The sequence below is a fragment of the Myotis nattereri genome, assembly GCF_964212035.1.
Source record: "Myotis nattereri genome assembly, chromosome: 5".
Classification (NCBI taxonomy): domain Eukaryota; kingdom Metazoa; phylum Chordata; class Mammalia; order Chiroptera; family Vespertilionidae; genus Myotis; species Myotis nattereri.
This window is the reverse complement of record NC_138080.1, coordinates 48,755,420-48,775,677: the sequence shown is the minus strand read 5'-3', so window position 1 is coordinate 48,775,677 and position 20,258 is coordinate 48,755,420. Positions and strand designations below refer to the sequence as shown.

Here is a 20,258-nt window from a genome sequence, read left to right as displayed (position 1 = left end):
AAGAAATTAAAGATGCATTGACAATAATGTTGAGGTGCATAATTAAGACTACAAAGAGTGGAATCAGTAAATCTTCCTGAAGCAAGTTACATTTAAGCTGTCCTACAAAGAACTAAAAAATTACAATGAAGTTTTGAGCTCTAACTATGATAGATGGAGGTGTGTTCAATAAGAAAAGGCACAAAAAAGGAGAAGTTTTCCGTGTGGTAGATGGATTAAATTTGGGACATGTTTTGCTATAGATGCCTGTTAATTATTTTATTGCAATTGTATTATAATGTTTTAGGTTGGTCTTATTTGAGGTATTATATATTTATTGTTTGTGTATCTAATTTGAACGCCCTACTGTTTCAGACCTGATTTCTATTGCTGAAGGAATACTTAGAAAGAACCACCTAGAAAGAGGGTTGGTTCTTATTTTGGGTAAATGTGAGTAGGTGAAAATGAACTCCTTAACTAAAGGATAGTTAACCATTACAGAAAGTCTAGAAAAGAAGCTAACTCTTTAGCTCTAGAGTAATTCATCTGGTCAGAATGGTAGAAAAGCTAACTTGGTTCAGGTCAATGCAGGGGAATCTTATTTTGCCAATCTAATCTAAGCTTATTTTAGAGTGGGTTTTAAGAGGATGAGATTTATTTTACTAAATTCCAGGTACAGATGAAACCTAAGGAATATATAAGCCTCTCTATGAGGAGATCAGTTACATATTTCATTTAGGAAGCTAGAGAAAATAGCTAATATGTAACTAAGGTACATATATAACTATTCCAAAATGAACTCGGTTGCTGATATTTATCAATGAGTTTAATCTGTGTATGCTGTGGTATCATATTAACAAACCTCAAATCTCAAAGGCCTAAAACAAATGTCAAATTTTAGTGGCTTAAAACCACCAAGGTTTATTTCTTGCTCATGCTCTATATCCATCATAAGTCAGTGTCACTTCTACTTACAATTCTTTCTACAAAAGTGGGCACATGTCTACACTCACCCACTCTAGACCACAAAGTGTGATTCAAACACATTAACAGGAGGAAAATTGGAATTATGCAGAGTAGCATTAATGAATACAGAAGAATATTGTGAAATCCTAATACATTACATAGAATTGTTCTTAAGTTTCTATATGGGCATTGTTTGCTTTTATGAGTTTTATTTATTTTAAAAAATATTTTTATTGATTTCAGAGAGGAAGAAAGAGGGAGAGAGATACAGAACCATCAATGATGAGAGAATCATTGATCAGCTGCCTCCTGCATGCCCCCTACTGGGAATCAAGCCTGCAACCCAGGTATGTGCCCTTGACCAGAATGAAACCCAGGATCCTTCAGTCTGCAGGCCAATGCTCTATCCACTGAGCAAAACTGGCTAGGACTTACTAGTAAGTTTTAAATTATTTCTGTATAAGCTTAATAAATATAGAAATGGACACTAATGGATTGAAACTGCAAGAAAAGTGTGTCTGTTTGGCCCTTAGCATATTTTTCTCCAGACCCTGCTAGTACCATTCTTCAGAACAAACTGGGATAGCTGCTTTGGCCCATATGCTCCGGAAAGATGTTACATACAAGGAAGGCTAAAATGAACAAGAAAACACAAGTAATAATTGCTCACTTCACCAAACTTGTCCTTACTCCTCTTTCAGGATTATCATTTTTCTACTTGTGATATTTCCCTACTAATTTCCACCTGTGATCTTTCATATATACTTCTAATATTGTTTATTTTATGTTAATTATACCTATCATAAATTTAGTTATATAGTTATTAATTTATATGCTATATTATATATTACACATATTTATATTATATTTATATTACATATTACACAAACATACACAGATGCTGGACTTTAAAATCCAGATTTTTTCTTCATCCTTTCTCATTGTTGTGCCAAATGTTTAGCAAGTGCCTATGATATTTTTGCAAAATTACCTCTATATCTTGCCAGATATACAAATTATTTCCACTTCTAACAGTATATAATCTTACACAATATAATCTTTCTGAACTTTAGATTTATAGCCATATTCTCAATATCCTTATACATTCTACTCAAAGATTACCATGTAAAATGTTACTGTGTACTTCTTTTGAATGTAAAAACACAATTATTTTGACATTCCTGAAAAATTCCTAAGTTTAAATTAAAAACTGAAAGCAGCTAATCCGAAGAATGATATACAGATTCTAAGAGACAATGTGAATTTTGAGAATGTTGAAATGAAAATATTATGTTACAAGTTTATAAGACTGAGTTCCATACCATATTTCTTTTCATGTATTTGATTAACACTTTAAATTCAACAGTACACATGAAAATTTTCCATCACAGATTTCTTTATTATCATGTATTCAAATCATTGTTTTCAGACACAGAATTCTAGGATTTACACTGCTGTGCTATAATTTTCATATGCAGTACTAACATTGGCCAATAGATGTCCTAAGAGATCTCTTAAACACAAAAACTCTAAGAAGTCAAATTATCTGTTGAAGCATCAGGAAATTCTTATGCTTTATTTTCATAGTTCAGTTACACTTGTGAAAAGGCACGTTTTTAGATTCCAAAGACTCTTAAGATTACCAAATAACAAATTACCTCCCCCAAACAATGATTATTAAAATAATAGAAGACAAGAAAAAAAAATCCAGAATTGACTTAAAAAAAACTACAGTGAAAGCAGTGACACATCTAAACCACTTAAATTGATTATTTCTAATTTTAGTAAATTCAGCCAAAACTATAGTGTGTAAATATAATTCTAATGATAATCACAGAAAAAGAGAAGATTGACTTATAAAGAGTTTGCTTGAATAAGCTGATGCATTTAGGTTTTTCTGATTTTACTACAGTTCCTATCATTTTCTATAACATAGCTATTAGCAGGGAGTGCATTGCGTTCTACCAATGGGAACTATTTTACTATAGTTGTCTACTTCTAGATTTTTTAACATTAAGGTTTATTTATAGAAAAAATTACTCAGATATATTTGTTATATAAATCTGGGAAAATAGAACTAGATTATTTTTTATTTACTTTTAGTTCATACAAAATTTCCTCTAGATGTTTTCTTTTCTACTAAGGACCAAATGATTTTCTTGTAGGCTCATGTCTATATCTGTCATCTTCCTAATGAAGCAATCTCAAATTGTATAGACAGGTGGCTACAGAAAAACACTTTTTAATTTATTCAATTATACTTTCTACAAAAATATCTTCTTAATTCTTCATTTCATTTGAACCTCCCTTTTATAGAAACACACATTTTGACACAATGCATAAGAGATGAGAATTCTGTGCATGGACATATTGATGGATGACAGCTTTTATTAAAAGCTTATTCACATTGTTTCCTGACTAAAAAGAAATAAAAAATATTCTTTAACAAGCCAAACCAAAAAGGCAAAATATAGCTCTGGGGAAAATTCATAGTTTTATAACTTGGAAGAAGTATGTTTAAAAAGGAGTTATTAAAAGAAGATAAAAGTGTATGGACTATTTTTTAAAATATATTTTTATTGACTTTAGATAGGAAGGGAGAGGGAGAGAGAGAGAGTAACATCAATGATGAGAGAGAGTCATTGATCGACTGTCTCCTGTAGGCTGCACACTGGGGATCAAGCACAACTCAGGCATGTGCCCTGACCCAGAACGGACCTCCTGGTTCATAGGTCAGTGCTCAACCACTGAGCCACGCCATCTGGGCAAAGCCATGGAATATTGAAAATTAGATTAGATAACACAAAACTGAGTCTGGTAAATCTGCCTGTTAATGTTAATTTCCCTTAATAGGCTAGGTAAAGATCCAGTTTTATTTTTTACTTCAATTTAGAATATAAAACTTAAAAAGTTAAGGATCCATGTTTATCATAAGAAAAACATGTTAGATTAGTAGGTCTTCCAAACTCTGTACTACCATTTTTTGTACTACTTTTCATTATAGTCTATAGTAGTCCTGTGAATAGCCATCAGTGTTTACTTTTTAATCCAAATTCAGAATTTCAATTCGATTCCAAATTATTGATGATAATTATTGACAACAATGAACCCCAGATTATTGATGATATGAGCAAAACTGTTCCTTAAAACCCAACCTAGATTGTTCTATTTAATGCTGTAGGATTTAGCTTTCCAGTTAAATAGCATTTCCTGAAACATGTTCTATTGATTCTGTATTTTTTTAAAATATATTTTTATTGATTTCAGAGACGAAGGGAGAGAGAGATAGAAACATTGATGATGAGAGAGAATCATTGTTTGGCTGCCTCCTGCACGCCCCCTATTGGGGACCGAGCCCACAACCCTGGGCATGTGCCCTCGACTGGAATCAAACCTGGGACCCTTTGGTCTGCAGGCAGATGCTCTATCCACCAAGCCAAACCAGCTAGGGCAATCATTTCTGTATTTAATATTATCTCCATACAGATATACATCAACCAGTTTCTTGAACCAATAACTTTTATCATGTTATACACTTGCCAAGGTTCTTGTGGAATTTGAAAAGCCTATTTGCACAGTGGGAACTAAACAGTTCATGTGTCCATTGATCTGAGAATTTGATGGAGAGGATAAAGAGTTATATGCAAGTTTTAGCATGTTATTTCTGAAAAAGACTGTAGGTCCGTTATGAAATGTACTATTTTGATGGTGTAGTCATGAGTTAAAATTATTAAAAAAAAAAAATCTCCCTTAGTGTGTCTCCCTGTGTAATAAATATTAGTAAGAAAAGTAGACTTTCATATTACTGGTGAAAAATGTAACCATTTCTTATTCAAAACTAACACATTACCTACACTATGATAGACAGTGGAGACAAAAAATAAACATAATCTCATTGTTCAACATATATTAAGAGATTTTAAAATTTAACAGTCTCATAAAAACTGTGGTTTATTGCAAATAACAGGCAAAACACACACACAGAGAGAGAGAGAGAGAGAGAGAGAGAGAGAGAGAGAGAGAGAGAGAAACTTAATAGTATTCTTCAGTCTGTAGCTTTATATATTCGTATTTAAGTTTTGACTCATATCCTAAACCTTATGTCCATATTTTAAAGAAAACATATTTGAAAGTCCTCTTTAGTGAATGCTTCTCTCCTGATCCCACTCCCACTGCCATACACACAAAGTGCATTTAAGATCACAATTCTGGGTTAGCTAAGAAATTTAGACTTACTAGTAAATGCAGTGCATCAGAATTCCACTCAATAATATAATACTGCACATAAATATTCCATGACATGGCAGACATATCATTAATAAATGTTTTATTAATAGAATATTAAAATAAAAGATCAGTAAAGAGAAAGGCCCTGAAGAAGCAAGAGTTAGAAAGGAAGAAGGAAAGAAATGATGGAAGTAAGAAAGTAAAACAAAAGAGGAAGTTAAAGAGAGGAAAATGAATACTCAAGTATCAAATATTCTAAAAATTTTGTAAAACTTTGCGTATTTAGCATTTGGAATTGCCATTAAAAACCTAAAAAAGCAAGAACATAAATTATTTTGAGAAATTATTTTTTTTTTCATGAGAACTATTAAATGAAGCATTCACTCTTTAAAAACACTGTGTTCAGTATGTGTCATGAGAAAGCAAATCATATAGAAGAAGCTCATTTGCAGGAGTTGAGATCTCTAATAGACATATTTTATGCTTATATTGTAATTGTTTTTACTCTTTTTAATTAAGGAAGGGTTGGTCATTTATGGCTATGACTTTTTCCCTGTTCTGCTTTATTTTAATCTTTCAAAATTAAGAATGAAAATTTCTTTTAAAATGTAGTGAATATTTGCTTTTAAAAGTAATCATGTTCTGAATTTGAAGCAAACCTTCTCATAATTGACTTAAAAAATTAACGAAGTATACCCTGTTATTATCTTTGGAGTAATTCTAATTACTCATGTACTACAAATACATTATAATAGTTATTATTTGAGAGGAGCTTGTAAAATCTGATGCCACTACAGGAGTCCAAGTATAGAGAATTGGAAGGAAATATGATTAAAAACTAAGTCTTTCATACAAGTATAAGTAAACACATTCAAGATAATAACACAATGATCTTTATAATTTCTATTACATTTTAAGATGTTCATGTAAGTTACCTAAATTAAAATCCTTAAGTAGATATTGGTTATTCACTTTAAACATATTTTCCTTGAGTATATTTACTTAATATTTTTGTCATCTTTCCAGTGGCAATTTACAACTAAAAATCCATTTAATCACTTTCTGCATGCCTTACATTTTATTGTTACTTTACAATTACTTTAAATATCCTGAACAGTAATTAAATGTATGAGACGATTAAAATATTGCTTATATAAAAACAAGTAAATACTGGAATAGACTCATTCAGTCATCTCTTAATTTCATTCTTGGTAGATAAAATTTATTTTTTGACCTCATTAACCTATCCCTTGGTACTAGTCACTGGTCCCCTTTCCACACTTCCCAAACTACTTGCCCTCAGGTACCGTTTTCACAGTCTGAGTAACAGATGCCAACTTATTGCACCTTAGGGGAATGTTCTTAAAATCTTTCATTCTAATCTACAATTTTCTAAAGTTTTCTAATTCTAATATATAGTAACAGAATGATATTAAAGTAAGGGACTTTAGAGATAATTTAGTGCAGTCCCCAAGAGCCAATTAGGACAGAACAAAGCCTGAATCCCCTAAGAAGGTTCAGTTGTCCCAATACCTTTCTGAATGTGTGCATCTTCATGAACATATCACACATAGTTCTATTGCTTTTCTTATTTTTAATCTATAAAATTTTTATTGTTTAAAGTATTACATGAGTCTCCTTTTCCCCCATTGACTTCTCCCTACCCCCCTTTCCCCCCAGCACATGCCCTCCCCCTCGCCCCCCCCCCCACACACACACACACTGTCTGTGTCCATTGGTTAGGCCCATATGCATGCATACAAGTCCTTTGGTTGATCTCTTACTCCCTCACCCTCCTCCTTCCCTCATAGTTTGGAAAGTCTGTTCGATGCTTCTATGACTCTGGTTCTATTTTTGTTCATCAGTTTATGTTGTTCATTATATTCCACAGGTGAGTGAGATCTTGTGATATTTACCTTTCTCTAACTGGCTTAGCATAATGCTTTCCAGTTCCATCCATGCTGTTGTAAATGGTAAGAACTCCTTCTTTTTTACAGCAGCATAGTATTCCATTGTGTAGATGTACCACATTTTCTAATCCACTCATCTGCTAATAGGCACTTAGGCTGTTTCCAAATCTTAGCTATGGTAAATTGTGCTGCTATGAACATAGGGGTGCATATACTATGCTTTCTGATTGGTGTTTCTGTTTTCTTGGGATATATTCCTAGAAATTGAGGAAATTCCATATTGTTTTCCATGGTGGCTGCACCAGTCTGCATTCCCACCAGCAGTGCAGGAGGGTTTCTTTTTCTCCCGCATCCTCTCCAGCACTTGTTTGTTGATTTGTTGATGATAGCCATTCTTACAGGTGTGAGATGCTGTTTTGATTTGCATCTCTCAGATGATTAGTGACTTTGAGCATGTTTTCATATGGCTTTTGGCCTTCTGTATGTCCTCTTTTGACAAGTGTCTATTTAGGTGCTTTGCCCCTTTTTTGATTGGATTGTTTATCTTCTTTTTTTTTTTTAAGCTGTATTAGTTCCCCTGTTTTCTTTGTCTTCTTTTTTTTTGTCATCTCTCTCTCTCTTAGAGATGAGAAAATGTTTTTTTTTTAAAAAAAAAAAATTTTCATATTTAAAGCATAGTTTTGTTCTCAGTTTCATCCCCTTGGGCTTTTGAATAATTTTTTGCCTGCTTTAATTGAATCCATAGCCCAAAACAATATGATCACTGAAGTGAACTGCATATTGGTGTCTACTAAACGACGTCTGACACAGACTTTGGTAGAATTTTATAAGAATTTTTGTAACACACTATATATTTCTACCTTGAACTTTTAAGTCTTTGCTGACATTCTGGCATGTTGTCATTAAGCAGAACAAAAGATGCCATGTGACATTTCCAAAAGAAGCATGAGATAATGTGCTTTGATCAGCCTAAGTACAGGTTATACAGTTGGCTCTATTGTTATTGTAACTGCAGAAGGACTGTCTGCCTCTAAAAGTCAGTTTTCATGCCCTACCCTGGTGTCTGAAACCAGTATTAGAATCACTTGGGGAATTGAGGAGCTTTTAGAATGTCTGTGTGTGTGTACATTTATGTAATAAGCAGAGCAGAAAGGCATGGCACTTATCATTTATACATTTACATAAAATCAATAGTTGTCAGAGAAAATCAAACATTGCAAATTACCTGGATGTAATATGGCCTAGACGTGTTGGAGTGATGTACCCAGAAAATTTCATATTTGGGAAAGAAATCGACAAATTCTATAAGAAAGCTGAAAAGAAAGGTTTATGTAGAAAATTAATGTAATGCAGAGAAGAGAAAATTCCCTCAAAAGCAAAAATACTTCCCCCACTCAATTTTGCTCCTATTTAAGTGAATCTTAAGAAAAAAATTGGATATATATGCCCACAAAGCAGATCTGCTTCCTTAAACAATTCCTTGAACACTGCAGAACATCCAATTTATTAATTATTTTCCTCACAGGAAAAATAAACAAGTGTATTCATTTCAACAGAGTCCCTGAAAACTCATGAGTAGATCCAGTGCAAAATTATATTACTCTCCAGGAATATAGCACCTATCAGTATGTATGCATTTTGGTGGAAAACAATGTTTTGAATGCTATAAAAATTCTTGAATAAACTTTTTAATGAAAGAAGTTTTAACCAATTTGGTAAAATTTAGGCTTAATTTTAATTGCCCCCCCCCCTTTTTTTATACAAGTAAGTCCTGATGGCTGTAGGTGGGACATGGGGATATGTGAATAACAAGCCTTTTGGATAGTTGGCCAGTTCAGTTCGCTGTTTGTTTACAAGTTCAAGCAGTCAGGAATCGGCTGGCATGGCATCCCCTCTTTCTTTGCTGTGAAGGCCCTTCAAGCCTCACTGGGATAAGAAACCTCACATATACTGAGAGGATTGCTAAAGGCTATGAAATGCTTCCGGCATACCCCATCTTTCATAGAACAATTTGATATATTAGACCTAATAAATATTGCATAACCGTCAGGATTTTGGCAGTGGAAGGGGAAGCTGAGAACTTTCACTGTTTTCATCACTAAATGATTTTTATTTTTAACCCTGGAATCTCCAACTCCATTTAGCTGGACGATACAGTTAAACCATGAGAATAAGGAGGGAGAGTGCTGACATTTTACAGGAAAATACATGAAGTCTGATCTATGTTATGCAGCCCTCATAGCAAACACTAAGAGAAGATTCTGTTTACGAATGATGATAAGCACTGCCAGCTTTCTCATTTTCTCCTGGTGCTCAAAGCATGTTTTTCTCCAGAACAAGTTTCTGCTGCAGCGACTCCCTCTAGCAGTTCCGTGAACCGAGGAAAAGGGAACGGAACACCAAACACATTCCCAGTAAACAAATGGAGGGAAAAGCAGGAAAGTTTGACCACGAAGATCAAAAGGATCAGGGAACTGTTTTGGAGTGGCTGAACAGATTCGTTCTGTTCCCCAGTGGCTTCCCACCCCCGCCCAGCCTCTCCTCTCCCGGCGGCACCGCCTCCTCCCTGCTCGCGTCTTCCTGCGGGAGCTGCTGTGCCCGCGGAGGGCTTCGGATGCTCGGACCGGCAGTCCCAGGGAAAGCAGAGGCTGTTGCGACACCGAGAGCATTCAGTTTCTTCAGGACTGCTTGTGAATGGCGCGTGAGGTCCAATGATGCCCACGCTGATCAGAAGTCTGGAATTTCTCGCCCGGAATGCCTCAGCTGACCCCAGCAGAAGCCAAGTCACAGGGGTGGCCCCGCACCTCTCCGTGAGTTGATATGCAAAATAGTTACGTCAGCTGTGGGGGCGGGGCACGCCCGGTTGAGTGGCAGCAGCTCTTGCTTAGGGAGGAGGTGCTAGAATCAGCCTGGTTCAGTGACTGAGACAAACCTGGAGGGGAGAGGAACTGGTGCTGTCCGCTGTGCTGTGGGTGCTGAACCTGGGACGCGAGCAGACCAGTTGCTCAGGCATCTCGAGGCAACGCCCTCTTGCACCCTCTGTGCCCTGCCCGACCGCTTCGCCAGCAGGACTATATCAACTTGACAAAGGAGTGTGGTTGCGGACGTGGGAGAGAGTCCTCTCTTTGCCACCTGGGCGCTCATTCAGGCGTGACTTTGGAGATTTCTATAGTTTTAGACCAAACTATTTTCATCTTTTCCCAGCTAAGAGGATCTTTTTAGTTTTTTTTAATTATTATTTTTATTGTGATTTCTATTTCCACACCTTTTAGGGATCTTTCTGGGAGACTTTTTTTGACTGTTAAAATAAGGTAAGAAAAATATTGTTATAAATTATTATAAAGGGGGGGGTTTCAGACTGCCATACAAAATTTAAAAGCAAGTAGCGATTATTTTTATAATTTGAAATGGTACTTTTGGCAATGATTGCAATAATTATTTAAATGATTTTTTTATCATTATTATTAAAAGAACATCTATTGGTAATTATGCACTGGATTCTAGAGGGGAAATTGAGGGCTTTGCTTTTTGTGTGAAGTTAATGTCATCATGTTACATCCTGCTTTATAAATATAAACATTTGTAGAGCAACACTTCCAGCATGGCTCAAGGAGCGGGAACAATTCAATGCAAGCCCCCAACTATGTTAATAAATTACAGTAAATAAATCAACCAACAAGTTGTTTAAAACAAATGTATTCTTAAAGACATATGTGAGTGGACTAATTTCTGATTTATTAACATTACCTCTGGTATCTAAAGCATAGACTACAAAGTGCAGAGCTCTCTTAACATGTTTGGAGGAGAGGTGCTAGGAATAGGAGCATTTATACCATGCTGGGTTTATTTAAATGTATTGTTATGCAGCAGATCCAAATAAAACTTGTGAAACTCAGTCTCTGAAAATTCTATACCCCAAGGTCATGTGCATTTCCAAGTTGGGAGCTGTTTGTTCTGCTGTTGACTAGTAAATGTCATCCCCTCCCATCCCCTCAGGTTACAGTTGGATGTAAATGGGAAGCTCTGATTTAATAATACAGTTTTAGCTTGTATTATAGTTGCTATTGCTGTTGGTAATTGAATGGAACTCAGAAGTGTGGGTTGAGAAAATGTCTCGCTATTTCAGCAATGTTTAACCTCTTGCATGCTTAACAGAGAGCTTTTCTCTACTTAGAAGATTTTCTTTTGAAGCTATTTTTCTTTTGTCAATTGGCAGTGTGTTTTGAGTGTGTTTGGAGAAAGAATTCAGTACAGAAAACCACCAAATAGTACTTCTCACAGTGAATGATTATTAAATAATAGAAGTTAGCTGGTGCTGTGTGTTTTTCATTACTGTTCAGACTTTGAAACACATGATGGCTTGTTTGATAGATAGAATTATGATCTTTCATTTATGACATTTAGTGACATCAGATTAAGTGTAAATGATGGCTGGGAAATGATTGGAGTAGGGGTTTCTTTGCGTTTCATGGGAGAGAGTTCACATTGCAACCAGTGTGCTATATTTATAGGAATGGGTAAAATAAAAGCTGTTGCAGAGTTAGTAATTATTGCTTAACTGACTAAGGCAGTTTCAGCAATTAAAGATTACACTGAGTTTAAGTATTTTTATATTTTTAATTATAAAAATTTCTACTCTAGTTGCATTATACTTACAGGGATGAACTTTAGCTTTAGAGTTTATAATTTAAAATAATTCCTCTGGGTAGAGATTTTTTTATTTTATTTACAGCACAGTCCTACACAAGAGTGATTTTTACAAGGAATGAATATTATTGCAAACACTAGAGGTCAAATGTAAATCCCTTAAAGGTTTTTCATGTTTTGCCCTAAGCAGATGTTCTTTGTAGGATTTATGCCAGTCATGGGATCTTACATTAAATATTGCTACAAATTTTTAAAAACAAGGCAGGTAGAGGAGCAAAGCAGAGTATGTGAAACACTGAGCCATGGAGCTGATACCAAACAGACTTCTATAAATTTATGTAGCATCATTCTTCTGTACATTTTTCATTTTGTTTTAAAACTAATTATCTTGGTATATATATATTTAGACTGTGGAATTTCAAACAGAATCGTGGCTTCTTTTAATTTTAGTTTTATTTTCTTATATTGAAACATCAACATATATTTTACTTTGTAACTTACTTGAAAGGCAGTAACACACACACACACACACACACACACACACACACACACACTATTCACCCAACTGTATGAGTATCTCATTGACTTCTTTTTGCATAAAGTTTTCCAAGATATATGTCTTTGTTTGAGTATGAATGGTTATCTTGAACAACCAATACCTGGAATTCTTTCAGATGAAGTTTCATATTGTCAGAGTTGGATGCTTAAATGCTGAAAGCAAAATATTTGACTGGCAATAATGAAATCAGCCAAAGGTAGATTCAATTAAATTGAATTTTTTTTAACATATTTGGCCTTTGTATCTTATTTCTGAAGAGATAAAATTAGTTTACCATAATTAGCCCAAATTTAGCATATAGGAAATACTATTTGGTAACAGCATATGATTCCTACTGTAAACAAATAAAATTACCATCTTTGAAGACACCTATGAAATATATTCAAATATGGCCCTTCATTAGTTCTTTGTTCCACAAAAATGACCATGTTTTGGTGTTATAAGCTGTCCATGTAAAATTCAAAGGAATGTTCAATCCAGTAATGGATAGCCTGCTAAAGCACTAATTCATTTCCTTACATAGGCACTGCAAGTGTATATAACACTTTTTACTTCAAGATGATGAACTTTTACAAAGTGCATAGAAAAATTACTGAAATAATTCAGTTATGTTATATGACATGCTCAAGTTGTATTTCTTAGTGGTTTCTCAGTTTCTTAAAGCACATTGAGATAGACAAAAGTAAAATTAAGAAGTATGGCTGGACAGATGTCTTTCTTTCTTACAAATAAGATAACTGTGTTTGGTGGGATTTAATCTAAAGTTGAAACAGTTTGGGTTGTAAGTTATCAAGGCTACATATTTATTTCTTTTTTATGTACTAACATGTTCAATAGAGAAATACAGAAAATAATAATATGCCTAAAATATGCTAAAAAGTTTGGGTGAATTGACTTTTTAAAAGTAACATTAAATTACATTCAGGAAATTATGCAAATAATAGTTTATTGACAATTTTCTTTCCTTAATGCTCATTTATCAATGCGACCAAAGACCCTGAATAGTAGGTTCCTATTCGTCGTTCATATTTGATCAAAATCACCATACTAACTTTAATATTTTTATTACTTAATATATTACCAAGTTCAAAAGACCCTTATGAATAAATAGGCTAGAAAAAAGTACTTCCTGTTGTTAATATCATTGTAATAGCTCTTTGAACAATTATCTTTTGCCAAACAGACTTAATCACTTCTGCTTCAACACCTCCACTGTCCTTTGGGTATAGTCTACTTGAGGTGAGCTGTAGAATCCCTAGTGGAATATCCTAACTTTTCCATCAAATAGGTCACCACAACAAGACAATTAATCCCTTTGAGCTTTAATCACCTTTATATCAAGGAAGTTAATATTATTGTAATGGATGAGATAGTGTTTTTGGTAAATTCAGAATTCCAGGATTCCAACGGGTTTTCTGAAAAAGGAATTAAACAATAGTATAAGCATGAAAGTGTATGCATGTGTGAGTATAATTTTGGTAGATTCTCCTCTACCAATAACATGCCATGAGAATGATATGGAATATTAAGTTCAACAATAGCTGCTTAATATAACAATAATTTACATAATAAGCTATCATATAATATATACATTTTAGTAGCAAATATGTCATCAAAAATATTGTTATTTTTTATTTAGGCTAGTATGCTTGAGCGTGCACAATTTTTTGACATGAAAGTATCATTCAGGAGCTCTCATGCTGATTGACAAGGGAAGGGGCAATTAGAAATGAAAATTTGCCAGGAATTAGAAAGAAAATAGATGTGTACATAACAAAGAGTTTAGAGTGCTACACTGATTCTGAGAAAATATGAATTCTGAAAGTTATTCTCTAAAAAAGACATTTCAGGTTTACTTCCTACACCTTTTTGGGTAATAAGCCATATAACTTCTAAGGGACAAAGCCTGGATATTCCTACACCTAAAACATTTTTATTTCGAAGAACAGCTTAACTCTGAACTCTCTTTATTTAAAACCAAGTAATTAATATTAATTTAATGTGAGTTTTGATATCAAATTATGTAAATCTCTAAAGCAAAGTGGTTGCTCAGTGAGTTCATTTGAATGTCAATACAGAGAATATTTTTCCAACTCATAACTAGTTCTTAGCATTGCCAGCAATTCTCAAGCACAATGCAAAAGATTTGACAATACTTTTTAATTAAGTTTTATTTATATATGTTCATTGTAATTGACAGTTAAGAGAAAGTTACTTTAATGATATATTTTCTCTGTGTATCACCAAGGTAGTAATTAAAATATTCGTACAATAGCAATTAAAACATACAAACCTTAGAAGCCCCAGTTGCCTAATGGATAAGGCATTGGCCTCCTAAAACATACAAACCTGAACTATGTTCCCCAAAGATGATGATGAAATGGAAGTAATTTACCTTACATGGTTGGACCACTTCTGCGGAACACATTAGATAGTGTTTTAATGACCACCAGGGACTTATTTTTCCTAATTTCTAAAACCCCAAAAGTGAAGGTTCTTGCTCTCATGCAGAGACAAATGCCCCCTTGCACTCTATGGTAATGTGGCCCTTTTTCTCAAAGCCACCATAATTGCTGTGACCTTGGTGTCAACCAGACTCTGCGCTGCCTCATTGAGGTTTCAGAAGGTGGTCCCATTCAACTTTCTAAAGAAAGAGAGTCAGTGCGTTGTTACTATTAAACACGTTTGAGGTTTCATGATAGAATACCATAGATATTTAAGCATAAGGTCTTTGAGTGTTGATTTGCTTATACATTTAAGCGAGGAAGAAGACAGAAAAGAAATCCCATCCAATGTATTACTATTTATTCATATTAGGCCATATCATTCATATTAAGTCATTTAACATTTACATAACCATGTAAAATTAATATTATCTTCATTTTAGATATAAGAAAACGGAAACTCGGATCAAAGCTCTCCACCTCTCTAGCCCATGGTCACACAACCAGGAATAGGTGAATTAATCAATTAAGCCAGGTTCAATCCTCTTTAACCTACAGTGTTCTAGAACCTCTGTTTAGGTCAAATAGTCAATTGTGTGTGTCTTAAAACTTTATTTTTGGTGATACTATTTTTACTAAATGTGAATATTCCCAAATCTTTTCCTTAATTATTGTTGTATTAAAATTATTTAATAGCATATATTCTTTAGAGTGCATAATTCCAAAGTTTTAAGACATTTTTCCACTCTAGCAGGTTTGGCTTAGTGGATAGAGCATAGACCTGCAGACTGATGGGTCCTGAGTTCAATTCAGGTCAAGGGTGCATATCTCGGTTTGCCAGTTCTCGAGCCTCAATCCTGGTTGGGGCATGTTCAGGAGGCAACCAATCAATGCGTCTCTCTCACATCAATGTTCCTCTCTCTACTCGGGTGAGGAGTAACAAAAAAAGAAGAAAAAGTTTTTCCTCCGTATTTAATGTTAGAGAGGTGTTATTTTATTTGATCTCATAGGCCAGCAGTTCTCAACCTGTGGGTTACGACCCACATGGGGGTTGAACGACCCTTTCACAGGGGTTGCCTAAGACCATCGGAAAACACATATATAATTACATATTGTTTTTGTGATTAATCACTGTGCTTTAATTATGTTCAATTTGTAACAATGAAATTGCAGATTACCACAACATGAGGAACTGTACTAAAGGGTCGCGGCATTAGGAAGGTTGAGAACCATTGTCATAGGCTATTCAAAATATTAGCAACAGACAATATTTATTTTTGTATTTCAAGTAGAATGAAAAACAACATAATAGAGTAGTTCAAGTGTCTTAAGAGTTTTATGTGTTTGTTTTTGTATAGTATTTAGTCTGAGTAGAATAGGTGAGCCCTGGTGGCAGTAATTATAACAGCTTCTGGGTGAGCCACAGAGTTGCATCACATCCCCTAGTGAATCCTCATTATCCAAGTTTTGGGTTGTCCTTATTAAATGGATCCCAAAGGACATAGAAAAGTTTGATTTGTGGAGAAAGTTTATAGGGCTTTTATTAACATTGTGTCACCCCTAAATGTATATGCACTTTGAATTATTATAAAGTCAGCTTTTATTGACATACAGTTTATTGTGATAATTGAGTTATCAGCTGTTAAAATGTATACTCATATTTGGGACACTCTATATTTTACATTTTGCTTAGCAATACCCTGTTTTTACTTTTGAAATGAACTCTGATATAAACATTTTTTATTGAATTTATTGTGGTGACACTGGTTAACAGTTATATAGGTTTCAGGTGAACAGTTCTACAACACATCATCTATATTGTGTGTTGACTACCCCAAGTCATTTCCTTCCGTCACCATTTATCCCCTCTATACCCTCCTCCAACTCCTGTGACCCCTTTCATCCCCAGCAAGCACCTCACTGTTGTCTTTGTCTATGAGTTTGAGTTTTTTCCTCTCTTTTTTTCTTTTTTACAATATATTTTTCTGATATATCTCCTATGGCAAGGCGAACAAAAGGAAAAATAAACAAATGGGACTACATCAAACTAAAAAGCTTCTGCACAGCAAAAGAAACCATCAACAAATGAAAAGGGAGCTCACTGTATGGGAGAGCATATTATTCACCAATGATACATCTAAGAAGGTGTTAATATCCAAAGTTTACAAAGAACTTATAAAAACAACATAAAAAAATCCCAACAAACAATCCAATTAAAAAACGGGCAAAGGACCTAAGCAGACACTTCTCCAAAGTGGTATAAACATTTTTAATCTTGAATTTTCTGCACCACTTTGTATACATTTTATTTAACTCAGAGTTCCTCATTCTCTGTGGAGCCCTGCAGGAAGTCCGTTCACTCCAACAGCTACAATTACTCTCTCTTCACAGATACCTTCTAATTCTATAGCTCTGGCCCAGAGTTGAACTCCATTAATGTATTTACAAAGGTCTGCTAGACATTTTAACTCTGATTTGATGGTGATAGCACAAACTCCATGAATTCATCTTATCCTTGACATGGCCCCCAATTCTAATTTTTCTGCCCATCATTTTATGACACACTCTTTTATTTACCCAGGTCTAAAAATTCATAGGTGTTTGAAACCTACATCATAATGCTTACTATACTATATATAATGAGTCCCAAAGCTCTGAAATTCATCCCTTTATAATGTCGCTTTAGCTAATTCGTTATTTCTATACTCTTCTCCTATAAGTTTACCTTGACTCAGACTGTTCTAGCTCAGCCAGAATTATTTCCACATTCTCTACATTGATCTCCCTAGCTCTGGTTTCTTCTGCTGTACTAATAAATGATAATAATAGCCACTAAAGTTTTGATAATTCATATATGCCATGAAAGGTGTTCAGTATGTATAAACATTATTTTGTTTTATTTGCACAGCACCTTATGAGGTTGAGAGACCAAATCTTAAAAGAGTTATGTTGCCCACAGAGCTGGGACTCAGACCAAGCTCTGTCTGAAACCAGCTGCATGATCATAATTATTATGCTCTGCTGATACAGACTTCGAACCTCTTATAAATTCCTCTTGATTAAAGTAAGCTTTCAAATGTCACTGTGTTCAGAAATCATCAGTGGCTCTTTAATTTTTACTGTAAGTTGAAATTCTCTGCTTGTTCTTAAGATCATTCTAATTGATCCTACACCTTGCAAATAATCAATCTGATTTTTAAATTTCTCATTTGTGCAATGCACAAATGGGTCAAAATATTAAGTCTGATTCGTCCTTTCTATACAAACACAATGCCCTACCTGGACTGTCATGTCTGCAAGAATTCGGCCTACACTCCACTCCTCTGTGTCCCGCCATGTTTTCTCATAGTATAAGATCACAATGTGCTCATATGTACTTTTCAGAGTCTATACTTTTGTTTCAATAAATGGCATGTCAGTGTCATTGTGGACATCACTAAAATGTCCATTCTTTACATGTGTCTATTTCTTTTTTATTATTGCATAAGAATCAATGTAACTTTAGTGGCTTAAACATTTATTAGCTCATAATTTTCATGGATCACAAGTCTGGATACAGATTAGCTAGGTCCTCTGCTCAGGATCTCACATCAGTTTTCAGCCAGCGCTGGGATCTTCTTTGAGACTCAAGGTTCTCCAAGATCACTGGCTTTTGGCAGGATGTCTTTCTTTGCAGCCCAGAATTCATGGAAGAATGTTTCTTCAAGGTCAGATAATAATCGTACTGACTCCTTCAGTTTCTGACTTCTAGATCAGCTTCTGAAAGACTCACCTCATTAGGTCAAGTCCAGTTCTGATAAGCTCCTTTTGAATGTACATAAAGTCAACTGATTTGGAACCTTAATTATATCCTAAAATCTCTCCTCTTTATTATACAACATTACATAACCACAAGAGCAATATTACATCACCTAGTAATATTCTATTGGTCAAAAGAAAGTTAAAGGGTCTGCCTACAGATAAGGTAAGTGTGGGTCACTGAGATTCATGTTAGAATTCTGCCTGCATACCTGCTTCAAATTCTACTTGAACCTCAGAGTCTGTCTTCACTGCTATAGTGCAAATGAGCTCATTTCTTTCCTCTGTAGCATTAATGACCTGAACTATGCAGTGGACAATCTGGATTTTTAAAAATGTGTCTTAGGCTGTTTTTCCTAATTAATCTTAAACTCCTTTTAAAGGAAAAGGCCTAGGAATTCCTTTCTTGCATACAAAACTTTGTGATTTAGAATTTATTCACATACATATTATTTAATTCTCATTGAAGTTTATTATTTTTTGTTTGCTTCTATCATGCAGTGTTTTATACATGTAAGAATTTAGTAGATATGTGCTTGTGGATTGATAAATGTTTCTAGATTTTTGATTTTGTTAATTTATTCAGATTTTACATTTTTTTTTTTTTTGGTTTCTGACTAATTGCAAACCATGCAAAGGAATTTTACTATCTTACTAGTGGCCCAGTGCATGAAGTTTGTGCACATTAAAAGGGAATTAATTAGAGGAAATATTTTAATATTGCTATTTGCCCTTTCTTTATAATAGAAATGTCAGAGATGAAAGAAAATTAGTAAAATCTATATGAAAATCTACCTCCTGACAGAGTGTGGGGTGTGCTGCAGGATTCAGAGTTGAGTCCCCGTCCACCTGCGCATGCCTTGAAATCACATGAGACCCAGGCCCGGCCGGCCCTACCACCTTTGGGGGAGATCCAGACCTGGCTGGCCCCACCCCCGTCAAGCCCTGCCATGTGGGGGGCACAGCCTCAGGTCCCCTGGCCCGGTGCTGTGATGGGGGGCGTGGCCTCAAGTCCCCCAGCCTGGGGTGGAGGTGCGGCCTGAGGTCCCCCGTCAAGCCCTGCTGGGTGGGGGGAACAGCCTCAGATCTCCTGCCCCAGCGCCACACATCCTCAGGGCCCTGTTGATCACTCATTACGGCTTGTTACAGGAACCCGACTTCTGCTGTGGGTGCAGCCATCTTGTGTTACGGGAACACAGCATCTACTGTGGCACAGCCATCTTGTGATGGTGTTAGGGTTAATTTGCATATCACCTCTTTATTATATAGGAGGATTTCATGCAACATAGAATACTTTCATGCAAATCAGGAATTTATATTTAATGTTATGCTTTATAAATGATGAAGTTATACAGAAGGTGACATGTTACTTATTTTTACTATTTAGAAAGCACATGAAATTTATTTTATATTTACTTTGAAAGAAAAACTTCACATTTTAAAAGAATGTCATTTTCAAAAGATTACATATATAACATTAATAATTTTGTTCTTGTTTATTTGAAACCTGAAAAACTTAACAAATGTATAAATTAAAATTTTCATTTTAATAAACAATATTTAAAATTATTCAGTTCTTATTTATTATAAAATAGAGTATTAATTCAGTAAGTATTAAGTACCTTCTATGCTGCAGGTGCCCTATTAGGTGATGGGGATTAAGCAGTAATGATAGACAACGTTACCTCTCTATTCTTTCTGTGTGAAAAGATAGACAATAACCAATCA

The 20,258-nt window shown here is 34.7% G+C and overlaps 1 protein-coding gene across 2 annotated transcripts in view; it reads left to right on the top strand.

Annotated features, from left to right (window-relative positions):
- Positions 1 to 9,675: 9,675 nt before the first annotated feature.
- The window catches only part of FSTL5 (follistatin like 5), a 594,131-nt gene continuing 583,548 nt past the window's right edge, over positions 9,676 to 20,258 (top strand). The window contains exon 1 of one of the 2 annotated variants that reach the window (XM_081091744.1): positions 9,676 to 10,393. The gene's annotated coding sequence lies outside the window, so the exon portion shown is untranslated. The remainder of the gene's footprint in view (positions 10,394 to 20,258) is intronic. The other variant, XM_081091745.1, reaches the window with a different exon arrangement.